At 46.6% G+C, this 15231-nt stretch overlaps 1 long non-coding RNA gene across 2 annotated transcripts in view; it reads left to right on the top strand.

The window, feature by feature from the left end:
• LOC115513578 overlaps positions 1 to 15231 on the top strand; it is a 30308-nt gene that overhangs the window by 1443 nt on the left and 13634 nt on the right. The window lies entirely within an intron of this gene.

The raw sequence follows: 15231 nt of genomic DNA, 5'->3' as shown, positions 1-15231 counted from the left end.
CTCACGTTAAACACTATAAAATGAAGTTCTATGGAAAGTGAGGTTTAAAACCAAGGTATACCAAATACAAGCCCCAATTTATTACATTCAGCAGACATAAAACTACTCTAAGATGGCTCCGGAAGTTTATAAACATTTTCAGTTTCCCTCCTTACCTTGTCACACACCAGCACTGGTCCTGGGGACATCCCTCTGAGCACACTGTCTGGATGGGTTTTTAAATCACCACAGCTTGAGAGGTACCCCTTAGAGAAAAGTCCGGTTTAAGGGGGGTGTTGCCCCCTTAAAAGCCCAAATCTGTACAGAACAAACCCCACGGAGGCCAAGCTCTACAGGGAAACTTTGAAATCCGTGGTCTGGAAGTCAGTCCAGTTATGGTGTCCATAAGTTTGTGGTGTAACGGCTAAATAGAACTTTTAAAAGAAGCATGTGGTGGTGGAACTAAGCCGTTATGGTCCTCCCAACCCCCCTACCATCACCGTCTTTGGTTCCTGAGTATTGGGGTACTAAGCCTTGCTTGGGCAGTGTTTCTTCAAATTGGGAGGAATTCTTTAAGTTACAGCTTTCAAGAATTCCACTTTATTTACTTCATCTGAAACTTGGGCCAGTCACTAATTTTACAATTTCCTTTTTTTTATTTTAATTTTTTTAATGTTATTTATTTATATTTGAGAGAAAGAGAGTGACAGAGTGCGAGCAGGGAAGGGCAGAGAGAGCGAGGGAGACACACAGAATCCGAAGCAGGCTCCAGGCTCTGAGCTGTCAGCACAGAGCCGGACACGGGGCTCGAACTCACGAACCGCGAGACCATGACCTGAGCCGAAGTCAGACGCTTAACCGACTGAGCCACCCAGGGGACCCCCACTTTTTAAAAAAAATTTAAAATAGAGCTAATCATGGTGACAATATCATAGAGGTATTGGAAGGATTAAATGAGAAAGTGCTTGGCTCAGTGCCTGGCACTTGGCACAGTGAGGGTATATGCACATCAGCTGCCAATAGCTAAAGGGTGACAATATGGTTGTCTTTAACTGCCATTCACTGTGCTTTTTGATGAGCTGATAAACAGAATGTTTGGAAGCTTCTATAGGAAATAAGTCTCTTAGAGACTCTTATTAACTTTGCAGCCAGAGTGACCTTTTTTTCTTGTGAGCAGGGAAGAGGAGCAAAGGGAGAGCAAGCGAGCAAGAGAGTGAGAGAGAGAGAATCTTAAACAGGCTCCACACTCAGCATGGAGCCCAACACAGGGCTTGATCCCACAACCCTGGGATCATGACCTGAGCCAAAATCCAGAGTCAGATGCTCAGCTGAGCCACCCAGGTGCCCCAGAGTGACCCGTTAAAAATGTCCTTTCTCAGGGCACCTGGGTGGCTCCGTCGGTTAGGCGTCCAACTCTTGATTTGTATTCAAGTCATGATCTCGCAGTTCGTGGGTTCCAGCTCTGAGTCTGCTTGGGATCCTCTCTTGCCCTCTCTCCCCTTTCCCTGTCAGCACATGAGCTCCTCTCCCCCTCTCTCTCAAAATAAATAAACATTTTTTTAATGGCCTTTCTCTGCTTAAAATCCTCTGTGCCTCTTTACCTCAACCTCATCTATCAGGGTCCCTCTTGCCTTAGGGCTTTCTCACGTTTGTTCTCCCTTCCTGAAATGCTCTTTTCCCACATAGCCTGTTCCCTGACCTCGATTTTGGTCAAATGCTTCCTCCGAAAGGCCTGTTGTAACCACCCTACCCAAAATGGCAAACTCATTGCCCAAATCCCAGTTTCCTCCCACACTCTACTTTTCCTTTCTTCCGCATCACTTACCACCTCACACACAACGTAATCCACATACTCATTTTAGTTGTTACTGAGTCTCTCACCAGGATGCCAGTTTCACAAGGTGAGGAACCTTTGCTTTGTTAACTGATGCATTCCCAGTTTGTGGGAAGGGGCTTGGCACGTAGTAAGTGCTCGACTGAGACGCCAATGAAAAGAGATCCCACACTGTGAGTGGGCGGCCATTCTGTCCTTCTTTAATGTTGTACGCTCAGAGCTCCTAAAACCCTTGGGATGTCCTAAGTGTAGAAAGTGATAAAGACGCCTTGCGTCATGTTAATGAGGTGACTTGGGAACCACACCTGAGGATGGGGGCTGGTTGCCTGGAAAACCAACCAGGTGATTAAAGGGTCAGGACTTTCAGTCCTGCCCCATGACCTCCAGGAAGGGGAGAGAGGCTGGAGGCTGACTCAGTCCTCAATGGCCAATGATTTAATCACCCATGCCTGTATAATGAAGCCTCCATCAAAACCCCCAAGAGGAGGGGCTTTGGAGAACTTCCCGGTTGGTGAATACTTGCAGATTTGGGGACAGTGGTGCACGTGGGGAGCGCGTGGAAGCCCGTGCCCCTTCCCCCACACCTTGCCCTAAGCAGGTCTTCCATCGGGCTCTTCTTGAGTTATATCCTTTTATGATAAACTAGCAATCTAGTAAGTGAAGTGTTTCTCTCAGTTCCGTGAGCCACTCTAGCAGATTAATCAAACCCAACGAGGAGGTGGTGGGAACTTCCAGTCTACAGCTCATCAGAAGCCCAGGAGACAGCCTGGATTTTCAACTGGAATCTGAAATAAGGGTGGCGGGACACCCATTTGTAGGACGGAGCCCTTAATCTGTGGAGTCTGATGCTATCTCTGGGTAGATAGTGTCAGAATTGAGTCAAAATATAGAATACCCAATTAGTGTCCCAGAGTTGCGTGGTGGTGTGGGGAAACCATCCCCTCCGCACACTCGCACATACACACACACACCAGAATTGGATGACACAATCTTAGCGGGCAGTGCAATTTTCACGAAATTTAATTGAAATGTGAATTTTTCAGTCACAGGTGCGCTTCATTTTGACCGTGTATACCTTGCTGCCCGGTTGTGGCGTCACTTCTCACTGCCTTGTAACCTGACTGCCCCCTGGTGGTTAACTGTCCTCACTAAATCCCGGGAATAATTGTATCGCTGGTCAGTCCATCAAATCTGGTTGGAAGGGATTCAGAGTCAGCCAGTCCCATTAAATGTGCAGACACCTAGACTTCAGGGTATGAAAACAGCAGAATATGTTTAGGAATGGCATCATAGCTTTCCAATTTTGAGTTCACTTTCAGCAGGCTAGTATTTACCAAATATCATCTACCTCAACCCCTGATGTTTTTTTCAAGTGATAAAGAAATGGAGACCCAGTGAGGTTATAGCTCTAAGGCAACTGTCTTCATTTTGAGTAGCAATTAAAATTGATCTAATGACAACCCATTACATCATGATTGGTGGATATGTAAATTCAGGTACTTGATGTATTAAATCGCATCTCCAAAACATCGGAAGAAAGACAAATCTCGGATGTTCGTGGAGGCTCATTTTCCTGGTCATTTGACCAAGAAGTGGCTCAGTGGGTCTGAGTTGGCTCAATCAAATAGGCAGATAGCAGCTGTGGGACTCTGGATGTTCCCCTATTCTGACCGGTCATAGAAGTTCTCTACCCCACTCTGATCCACCACTGTAATGCATATGTAAAAAAATTAAGGGCAGAGGGGCCCCTCTTGATTGGAATGTTGGACCCTCTATGACTGGCCTAAGCTCTGGGATAATTAGATTTGAGGGATTGCATGCAGTTGACTACTTTCTACGAGAAGGTTTTGCTCTAGTAAACCTGCATAGGTTTATTGACTTATAAAATAAACCTATTTTATACCTGCAGCATTTGACCCTACAGGTGTTTCCATGACCCTTTTCCATGATGCATGACAATACACAGGAGTGTCCCGTGTAGGAGGAGACTTCCGTTGACCTGTCAAAAGTGCTACCGTGTGTGTTATGTAGATATGATTACAGACTTCAGTACTGTCCCTATGGTTAGTCCCATAGGCTACCTAGCGCTTAAGGAGTGATTTAACAAATAATGAATCCATTAGCCACTAAAAATTATTTGCCCTTGGCCCTGTCTGATAGTTTGCATAAATCTTTGGCCCTTTTAGTGTCAAGATGGCATGTAAAGTCAGCAAAGTAAAAAGGAAAACTCCATTTTCAGTGAAACTAGAAAAAAAATATATAAAATAAGTGAAGAAACTTCCAAAAGCAGTGGAGAATAAGCAGGGCTCAAGCAGGAGAGAGAATCTGTGAGTTCAGAGTCAGTTTCAGTTGCTTGATTTTTCTTCCCATTATGAGTGATATTTTCTTCTCTCTTTTCATGCCTGGTGACTTTTTATTGGATGCCAGACTTTCACCTTTTTGGGTGCTGAATATAATTGTGTCCCTGTAAATATTCTTGAGCTTTGTTCTAGCGTGCAATTCAGTTACTTGGAAACGGTTTGATGCTTTTGGGTCTCGCTTTTAGGATTTGCAAGGTGGACCCAGAGACGCGTTTATCCCAGGGCTAATTATTTCCCACTTCTGCGTGCTCTACCTGATGCTCCATGAATCATGTGGCTTCCCAGTCTGGATGGTGGGAAAAGGCACTAATTCTCCCCAATCCAGTGCATACAGTTCTCTCTAATCCTTTTGGATGATTCTTCCTCCGAAGGTTGTCCCTTTTCACATATGCAACGATCAGCACACTACCGGGAGCTTGAAGGGGACCCTCTGTAGATCTCTGGAGTTTGCTGTCTGTGGTTCCTTCCTCTCCAATACTCCGTCCTGTGAACTCTAGTCACTTTGCTTTCCCTGGTCTCTTAGCTCTGAATCCTCAAACCAAGGAGTCCACCAGGCCCTGAATGGTCTCCCCTGACTACACCATGGATTAGAAACTCTCTCAAGGCAGTAAGCTGGGGTTAATATCATGGGTCATACTTCATTTGTTGCCTGATAGCCAAGGTCTTGAAAACAACTGTTTTGTTTATTTTATCCAGGTTTTTTGGGTGGTTGATTCAGGTGAGAGACACATCCGTCCTTGTTAGGCTACATCTTGGTTAAAAGCAGAAGACCAATAATTATTTTTAATTTTTATCCTTTTCTTTATTAGTTCCAAACATGTCAACAAAACATTTTGTCAGAGGGAAGAAATGTTAAGAAGAAATTTACCCAAGTAACAACACATTTGATACTGGAAACCTGAGTAGTACGTAAGAAATGCCATAGAGGGGTGCCTGGGTGGCCCTGTGGGTTCAGCATCCAGCTCTTGACTTCATCTCAGGTCATGATCTCACGGTTTGTGGGTTCGACTCCTGCCTTGGGCTCTGCATTGGCGGCACGGAGCCTGCTTGATATTCTCTCTCTCCCCACCCTACTTCTCTCCCCCCCGCCCCGCCTCTGTCCCTCTCTCCCTCTCCCTCTCTCCTCCCCCTCCCCACCCCTCCTCCATTCACACAGTCTCTGTCTCAAAATAAATAAATAAACTTAAAAAAAAAAAGAAAGGCACAGAAGTTTAAGCCGTGTTTCCAAGAATGGGAAGAGAAGACGCTGTGGAGGGAACAGCATTTGTAGAAAAGGGGATATTTTTATCTACTCCTGAAATCGTTGTGACACTATATGCTAACTAACTTGGATGTAAATTTTAAAATAAATTAAAAAATTATTAAAAAAAAATAAATAAAAAGAAAAGAAGGGGTATTTTTGGCAAGAGATACGGCACCCACCGAACCGCAAAGGTTGACGATGTGTATTTGGAGAATGGAGTCAGCCTGTGGAGGCTGTGTGGGTGTCATGACAGATAAGGCTTGAGAGAAGGAAGGTCGGACATAGAAGGCCGAAGGAACTTGGACCAAGAACGGTCAGGGGAAGAGGTGACTCAGATCCGAGGGAAACCTTAGAACAGATCTCAAAGACCTATAAAGGGGAGAGACCTGGAGGGAAGAGGGCCTTGCTGGAGGTGCTAAAAACCATTGCAGAGGGAGGGCAGGACGGGCTCCAACAGCTGAGAGAATATGAGAGGTCGCAGCCAACCGGGGACTCAAATCTGGGACATCTGGGAGACAGTGGCACAAAAAAGCCAACGTGAGGAAGTCAGCAAGGAGCAGGTTTGAGAACTGGCCGGGTTCAATCCCAAACTAGCTAAGCCTGAGATGTGACAAAGGTCAGCATTTGATGACAATGTCCAGATGCAGCCGTAGATGGTACACCCATGGGGGAAAAAAAACCCGCAAAGCTAGGATGTTACATGCATTTTAAAATGAATTCTTGGGCATTCCATCAAATCCTGAACAAAGTGCCTATTGAGAATCCCCTCCACGTGGGGTTAGATTTTCCCCGGTTTCCGGCAGTAGAAACTGCCTGGTACAATTCTCAACAGCAGCAGCAGAGGGTAGCAACGGCAGGTGGTTGGGAGATTCCTCCTGAGGCACCCGAGGGACTTGGAGTTCTGCCTCCAGGTATTTCCAGATGCTGGGGAAGAGAAGGCTGGCCCGGGCTTGCCAGGAAAACCACACATCCATCTTGCGGAGGGAAACGCTGAGCAAGACAACAGGGACCTCTTTATTCCCTCAAGGAAAAAGCAGAATAGCTAAATTTCTTGAGTGCCTACTATTTCAAGAGCTATGTGTATATTAAGCCACTTTAATGATCTTCACAAGCTGAAGAAATTGCTATTATTATGACCATCCACATTTTGTAGGAAATGAGTTCAAGTGGACACAACTTGTAAATAAATGGTTGATATCTCGTTCCAGAGTCCACATACTTCAACATTACATTGTATTCCGTCTCCAGGAAGTGGTATTGTTATTGGAGTGTGTGTGTGTGTGTGTGTGTGTGTGTGTGTGTGTGTGTTTGCATTTTGGTGCCGAGAGAGTTTTTGTTAGTTTGTTTACATTTCGGGTAAGATGAATAACTTGTAGATATTTTTATCTTTTCTTTTAAACTAAGACACCGTAAGAAACAAGTTACTTTGGTTTGCGAGAGCAGAGCCACTCAAAGCGTGTTCTGGGGACCAGTGCTGGTCCCTGAACTATCATGGGTCTGCAACAAGGAAGTACAGAAATTCAGAGCAAGCATTTAGGCCCCCTTGTAGCAATTCGACAGCAATTTTAGGCCTGTTGAATCTAATAATGAAAATTGAGGGCTTGTATTTTGTATCTTTATTTTATTCCCCTAGTAGTGTATATTTATTATATTTGAGAAAAGTGAAATCCACAACATATTGGACTTTTTTATTTTTAAAAAGCTGGTTCTTCGCCGCAAGATTGCTTGAATCACTGCAGTAGAGTTCATAACACAGACATAACGGTCTGTAGGGTTTGGGACAGTTTCCTTTTACACGGAAATGAGCAGCTAACACGGTTATTACAACATAGAGGTGCTAAAAAATTATGAAAAAACAGATGGAGTATGGAATAACTTTTTTTTTTAATTTTTTTTCAACGTTTTTTATTTATTTTTGGGACAGAGAGAGACAGAGCATGAACGGGGGAGGGGCAGAGAGAGAGGGAGACACAGAATCAGAAACAGGCTCCAGGCTCCGAGCCATCAGCCCAGAGCCCGATGCGGGGCTCGAACTCACGGACCGCGAGATCGTGACCTGGCTGAAGTCGGACGCTTAACCGACTGCGCCACCCAGGCGCCCCTGGAATAACTTTTTAAAACCCTGTTCTCAGGTATTGCTGAAGTGCAGACATTTGATACAGCAAAGGATTCTGAGGTCCATGTAATAAAAGAGGCTTTCGTCTTGATCTATTCCTAGTCACTTACCTTAGAAAATACCTGATTTTCAGCTGAAAGGTGAGCCCTTGGTCTCCTCCATCCAGCTTTGGCATCAAAAAGTTACCATTTAGGAATGTAGGGGGAAAATTTTTCTAAAAGAAGTGGCATTTCTCAGGGAACAACAAAAATCAAACAAAAAACAACTTGTCAAGGCATAAGTAAAATTTTAAAATGGGGGCAGTGGGGCGCCTGGGTGGCTCGGTCGGTTAAGTGCTGGACTTCAGCTCAGGTCATGATCTCGAGGTTCAGGAGTTCGAGCCCCACATGGGGCTCTGTGCTGACAGCCCAGAGCCTGGAGCCTGCTTCCTATTCTGTGTCTCCCTCTCCCTCTGCCCCTCTCCCCCTCACGCTCTGTCTCTTTCTCTCAAAAATAAATAAACGTTAAGAAAAAATTATAAATGCCCTTCTTTGACTTACGATTCTGCCCACTATCAGAAAGCAAGGAGCCCTGGAAGGACCAGTACATGCAACCAAACTGATCGCTTGTATCCTGGTGTGGACGAGTTTATCAGACCGACCAAGAGAGTGGGATGGGAAAGAAGGGCTCGAGGGGCCTGGCAGTGCTTCAGGTGTTCATTCCTATTGAGCAAACACTCCGAGTCACCGCTGTGTGCCAAGCACCGGGAACGCACGTCCCCGCCCCCAAGGAGTTGACCGTCTACTGAAGGAGATACAAATGAATCCAGAAAAATCACGCAGATACTGGATGCTTTCACGCATATACAAGGTGGTACAGAGGGGTCAGAGGAGAATGCATGCAGCCTGGGGCAGAGGGCGGGGCTGGCTGTGCCAGCCGTAGCCAGAAAGGTTAATGGGGAGGTGGTTGGAGCCTACTGGTGACTGTGAGACCTTGGGCCTTTTCTCTGAGTGAAGAGGGGAGCCTTCTGCAGAGAGGTGACATGATCGGACTCATATTTTACTAAAGAAGAAAACAAAACAACAACAACAACCCAGGGGCGCCTGGGTAGCTCAGTCGGTTGAGTATCCAACTCTTGATTTTGGCTTGAATCGTGATCTCAGGGTCATGGGATCAAGCCCCACATCGGGCTCCGTGCTGAACATGGAGCCTACTTAGCTGAAGTCGGGTCTTTGAGGAGTGACCTAAATCAAAAGTCAAGTCAGGTGTGGCCACTGCTGAGAATTTGGAAGCTAGCTCTTGGTGGGTCAGAGTGGGGAAACTTCCTGTCGGGGTGTCACAGGGCCGTCAGAAACAAGACCGAATTTCTCAGCCTTGCAGGCAGGTGTGGCCATGAGACTTAAGTCCCGGACCAAAGGATGTGACAGGGGCGGTATGTGTAAAATTTGGGGTCATACCCTCAAAGAGAAGGGACACGTTCTCCCATTTGCTTTTTCCTGCCGCCTGGAATGCAAAGACAGGGGCGAGCCATCTAGAACCACCCAGACAAAGTCAACTTCCTTTGGAAAGGAAAGACAGAGCAACCAGACCAAGAAGCCAGGTGCATGACACCTTAGCCGAGACCACCCACTACTCCTGCTTTAGCTGTTACGAGAGAGAAAAATATCCTTATCTTGCTTAAGCCTCTGCTGTTTTAGACTCTGTTTTACGCAGCCAAACTCATATTCCAATGAACACAGACTTCCAGAAAAATATCCCCCCAAGACCACTGCTTTGAAGGCCATAAAACCAATTTGAACAGAGATATGAACACAAAGGTGCCAACTTTACATCTGGAAGAAGGTCAGCGACAGAGAGGAGATCAGAGAGCTCTTTGTGGGCTAAGAAGAAGTCTCAGCAAGATCCACTCCCACCCCCGATTCTGAGCGCTTTTAGCCTTGGAGTGCTGTTAAGTTATTCTGAATCTAGTCCTCTTTCCATCTCTGTGAAGCCTTTACTCTCTTCATTTTCCACCCTTATCCAAGTCATTTTGCCATCACTCCTCCTCCAAAATGCCTGAAACGAAAGCTAATCTCTCAGTCTTACGCTTGACCCGATTATCCTAAATTTCAAATCAGAGGCGACTCAATTCCAGTCTCTCAAAGGACTCTCTCAGCACTCCTCCCCTATGTCCTCACACTTCCTCAGATTGGATTCTCCTGACGTGTGGTTCCCAAGAGGACCCTAAAACCATTTGCTGAGCCCAGAGGTGGCTTACCCAGTGTAAGTTCACCCTTTCTCCCTCTTCCCACAAACGTGTATTAAGCCCTTATTCTTTGCCAGGGATCATACTGGGCACCAGCCTGGACCACTGGCACCGGGCGACACACGTGCAAAGTCCAGGCATCATGTGACACAGGTGTTCGGTGACTCACTTCTGTCTGTAGGATTTAAGGCCGTATGTATGTGTGATGCAGGTACGGGGAAGGGAGTATGTGAGAACTTTTCTGCATGGGGTCGGAGCAGAATTTCAACACAATGTAACGAATGAAAGTCTAATTTTAAAATTAAAAAAAAATGTTTAAATGTTTATTTATTTTTGAGACACAGAGAGACAGAGTGTGAGCGGGGGAAGGTCAGAGAGAGGGAGAGACACAGAATCCGAAGCCGGCTCCAGACTCCAAGCCGTCAGCACAGAGCCCGATGCAGGGCTCAAACTCATGAACTGTGAGATCATGACCTGAGCTGAAGTCAGATGCTTAACCGACTGAGCCACCCAGGCACGCCTTTACATTTTTTTAATGTTTATTTATTTATTTATTTATTTATTTTTTCAACGTTTATTTATTTTTGGGACAGAGAGAGACAGAGCATGAACGGGCGAGGGGCAGAGAGAGAGGGAGACACAGAATCGGAAACAGGCTCCAGGCTCTGAGCCATCAGCCCAGAGCCCGACGCGGGGCTCGAACTCACGGACCGCGAGATCGTGACCTGGCTGAAGTCGGATGCTTAACCGACTGCGCCACCCAGGCGCCCCTAATGTTTATTTATTTTTGAGAGAGAGACAGAGTGCAAGCGGGGGAGGGGCAGAGAGAGAAGGAGACAGAGAATCTGAAGCAGGCTCCAGGCTCTGAGCTGTCAGCACAGAGCCCAATGTGGGGCTCAAACTCACCAACCATGGATCATGACCTGAGCGGAAGTTGGACGCTTAACCAACTGAGCAACCCAGGTGCCCCTGACAGTCTAACTTTAAATAGGTGGGTGATAGGTAGTCCTAAAGGAAAGCCAGGTTAGAATTTTAGGACATTTCCAGAAATCAACATGCTAGTACACCTTAACATTGATTTATTTTATAAAATAAATTGCACTGCAGACCTCAGCTCAAATTAATATTCTATTGGGGGGCGCCCGGGTGGCTCAGTCGGTTGAGTGTCTGACTTCGGCTCAGGTCATGATCTCCCTGTTCTTGAGTTCAAGCCCCGCATCGGGCTCTGTGCTAACGGCACAGAGCCTGCTTGGGATCCTCTCTCTGCCCCTCCCTCCTTCTCTCTCTCTCTCTCTCTCTCTCAAAATAACTTAAAATTTTTTGAATAAAAATGAGTGTCCTCCTGGTTTATCAAGCAAATCCAATGGGAAGTCAAAGGGGTCTGAATATTTCTATCAACACAGAGCTGCAGTTTGCAAACTGTGGATTGTAAAGAGTCCTCTTTGCTTTGGATCACCAGGAACACTTTCTCCTTGGAAGTGGTCTCTCAAATGCCGCCTGGAGCTCTTGGCCTGGCCCTTCTCCTTAGCGCCTGATCAGTGGGAGATTGTTAGCACTATCAGAGGAGGGAAGTGCTAGGGTAAAGGTAGCAGTGGTCAGACATCGCTGGCCTTTCACAATGTAATCTGCTCTCCATACAGATGTTGGTTAGGCTATGACATCTATCATTTGGTATCTGTGTTACCCGTGGCAAGTTGCTCAGCCTATCTGAGCGCTGGATGTGGAAGAGGGTAACCCACAGTGAGGGTGGTTGTAGGATTAAAGGAAGGCACCGTCACCCTTGGCACACTTCTGTGGCTGAATAGGGTTCCAGCTCCTGCCAACTCTCCATGGACGAAGTTCTTGCCCTCCTACCTCCGCTCCCTTGTATATTCGTCTTTTCTAGCGAATCACTATAGAGTTACCGGCCCCGCCTATGCACAGCCGGAGCCACACCCCCTCTCTGCACCACCGGCGATGGAACCCACTTCTCTATAAAGTCCTGCTCCCCCTGAGCAGTCCTGAGTGCCACACCACCCACTCACTCTTACTTTGGCCCCTGTCTTGGGGTCCCTCATCCACCAATCAGCAGACGCCAAGGCCCACCAGCCCTTATCTGTGCAGATTGTCTGTCTTCCATCAACCCCACGTAGGCCAATCAGGGCAAGGTAGGCACCCCTAGAACCTTGTGAAAAAGGTGGGGGAGACAGAGAGACTTGGCCCACCTCTCTGCCTTCCCCAAACCTGCTCCTTTTCAAATGGGTGCCATACTGAAAAATGATCTGATCAGTCAAGTATCTTTCGGGCAAAATCAACAAGCAGCTTTCATCGGGACTATTTGTACTTTAGTATGGGTAAACCTCTAGCCAGTAGGACGAAGTTTCAGCTATAAACAACAGGACGGGAAGAGAGAATTCCGGGAGTCCAGCCGTTCCAGACCCTCAAATCGGACTAGCTGGGCCAGTTTATTTCACCGCAAGGCAGGTTCTACTCATCGGAGGATTGTACAAGGAGCTTCTTGCCTAGGTGGCCTTGAAAAGATGTCTTAGGATGCACATATTATAAAACCAAAAGGTTGGAGAAGTTGTCTTAGAGGCCACTCTGTCTAATCAGGATTTAACAATAGAAGTTACAACTGGGGCACCTGGGTGGCCCAATCCGTTAAGCATCCCAATCTTGATCTCAGTTCAGGCCTTGATCTCAGCATGGGGAGTTCAAGCCCCATGTTAAGCTCCCCGCTGAGTGTGATGCCTACTTTAAAAAAAAAAAGAAGAAGAACCAAAATCTGTAACGAACTTATCAAACTCCACACCTGAGAAACAAATAATCCAGTGAAGAAACAGGCAGAAGACATGAATAGACACTTCTCCAAAGAAGACATCCAGATGGCCAACAGGCACATGAAAAGATGCTCGTCACTCCTCATCAGAGAAATACAAATCAAAAGCACACTGAGATATCACCTCATGCCAGTCAGAGTGGCTAAAGTGAAGAAATCAGGAGGCTATAGGTGCTGGTGAGGATGTGGAGGAACGGGAACCCTCTTGCACTGCTGGTGGGAATGCAAACTGGTGCGGCCGCTCTGGAAAACAGTGTGGAGGTTCCTCAAAAAATTACAAATAGATCTACCCTATGACCCAGCAGTAGCACAGCTAGGAATTTACCCAACGGATACAGGAGTGCTGATGCATAGGGGCACTTGTACCCCAATGTTTATAGCAGCGCTTTCAACCATAGCCACATTATGGAAAGAGCCTAAATGTCCATCGAGGGATGAATGGATAAAGAAGATGTGGCTTGGGGCACTTGGGTGACTCGGTTGGGCGTCCAATTTCAGCTCAGGTCATGATCTCACAGTCCGTGAGTGTGAGCCCCGCATCGGGGCTGCTGACAGCTCAGAGCCTGGAGCCTGTTTCAGATTCTGTGTCTCCCTCTCTCTCTCTTCCCCTCCCCCACTCATGCTCTGTCTCTGTCTCTGTCAAAAAGAAATAAACATTAAAAAAAATTTTTTTTAAATAAAAAAGATGTGGCTTATATATACAATGGGATACTACTTGGCAATGAGAAAGAATGAAATCCTGCCATTTGCAACAACATGGATGGAACTGGAGGGTAAGTTCTCAGTCAGAGAAAGACAGATATCATGTTTCAGTCATATGTGGAACTTGAGAAATTTAACAGAGGACCATGGGGGAAGGGAAGGGGAAAAAATAGCTATAAACAGAGAGGGAGGGAGGCAAACCATAAGAGACCCTTAAATACAACAAACTGAGGGTTGATGGGGGAAAGTGGGTGATGGGCAGGGAGGAGGGCACTTGTTGGGATGAGCACTGGGTGTTGTATGTAAGCCAATTTGACAATAAATTATATTTTTAAAGAAAGAATTTTTTTTTGTTTGTTGAAATTTTTTTTTTTCAACGTTTATTTATTTTTGGGACAGAGAGAGACAGAGCATGAACGGGGGAGGGGCAGAGAGAGAGGGAGACACAGAATCGGAAACAGGCTCCAGGCTCTGAGCCATCAGCCCAGAGCCCGACGCGGGGCTCGAACTCACGGACCGCGAGATCGTGACCTGGCTGAAGTCGGATGCTTAACCGACTGCGCCACCCAGGCGCCCCCCGATATTTTTAAAGAAAGAAGTTAAAACGTCCCCACAAATACAAAAAAAATGAATCACAGACCCAAGCAAAAAACTGAACAGCACAAAAAAACCCCATTAGTCATAAAGGCAGGAGGGAGTGCAAGAATGTGTGGAATCCGCACATCTTGAACGCTTACCTGTGTCCCTGAGAATTTCTAGGCGCCATGATGAAACTGAAGACCTGACGCCCAGAATACTAACCTCAGCCAACAGCAAGGGGAGAATACGGGAAAGAGAATTGAAGGCACCTGTCCAGATCAGAACACCAAACGAAAAGCATGGCCCTCATTTGTAGCCAGCTGCACTTGAGTCTCCCGAATTCAAGCTGAGAAAGGAAGGCCTGTGGGGTAGCTCACTGGCTGTGGAAGGCCTTTTGCCTCTACCTCTCCTCTGGGAAAGGCACGTTCTCTACGACAGAAATGGGGTGGGCAGGGGGCATCTGCGTTGAAGGTGGGACACCAGTGCGTGCAACAGGACATCCAGATCTCTGCTGTCCCCATGGTGACCGGGGCCACAGCTGGGAAGCTTGTAGGGTCCTTCCAGTTTTAGTTTTTTTCCTTCTAAAAAATTTTTTTAATGTTTTCATTTATCTTTGAGACAGAGAGAGACAGAGCATGAGCAGGGGAAGGGCAGAGAGAGAGGGAGACCCAGAATCAGAAGCAGGCTCCAGGCTCCGAGCTGTCAGCACAGAGCCCGACGCGGGGCTTGAACTCACGCACTGTGAGATCATGACCTGAGCTGAAGTCGGATGCTTAACCGACGGAGCCACCCAGGCACCCCTCTTTTTCTTTCTGAAGGAATTCCTAGACATTACGGGTTGGCTTGACTATTGACATAGTATGGCTGATACACTATCACCTTGAAATAATTTCCCATCTTCCCGCTGCCTTCTAAGCTTATGACTTAAGTGTTAGGAGGCAGAGTATGGGGAGGGTGGAATATCAAGCCATTTGGTTTTCTGGGAAGACCAATGTGACCATCCCCCAAAATATATAGGTGTGTATATATTAGGCACCTGGCTAAGGAAACACCTGACCAACATGTTCCCTTTCTCCATCCGGACCCATTCTACTTGTTTTTCACGCAGACAAGCTCCATGAAGATTAATCACAGCTGATGAGTATACTTTTTGCAGAGCCAGAAAAAAAAAGAAAGAAAGAAAAGTAAAAAGGAGGAGTTAGGAACAAAGGCAGGTAGCTGGTATCTGGCTAGAAGCAAAAGGACTCAGATGCCCGTGAATATGGGGGAAGCTGGTTGAACGTGAAAGCCGTCTGCTCTCCAGATAGACTGCTGAATACCCAGTGGAACCTCTTAGGGCACAGCAAGAATACAAAGCACTCTAGCAGCTTCCTTTT

This window comes from Lynx canadensis, chromosome B2 (genome assembly GCF_007474595.2).
Source record: "Lynx canadensis isolate LIC74 chromosome B2, mLynCan4.pri.v2, whole genome shotgun sequence".
In the NCBI taxonomy this organism is placed as follows: domain Eukaryota; kingdom Metazoa; phylum Chordata; class Mammalia; order Carnivora; family Felidae; genus Lynx; species Lynx canadensis.
This window is presented reverse-complemented; position numbering and strand designations above follow the sequence as displayed.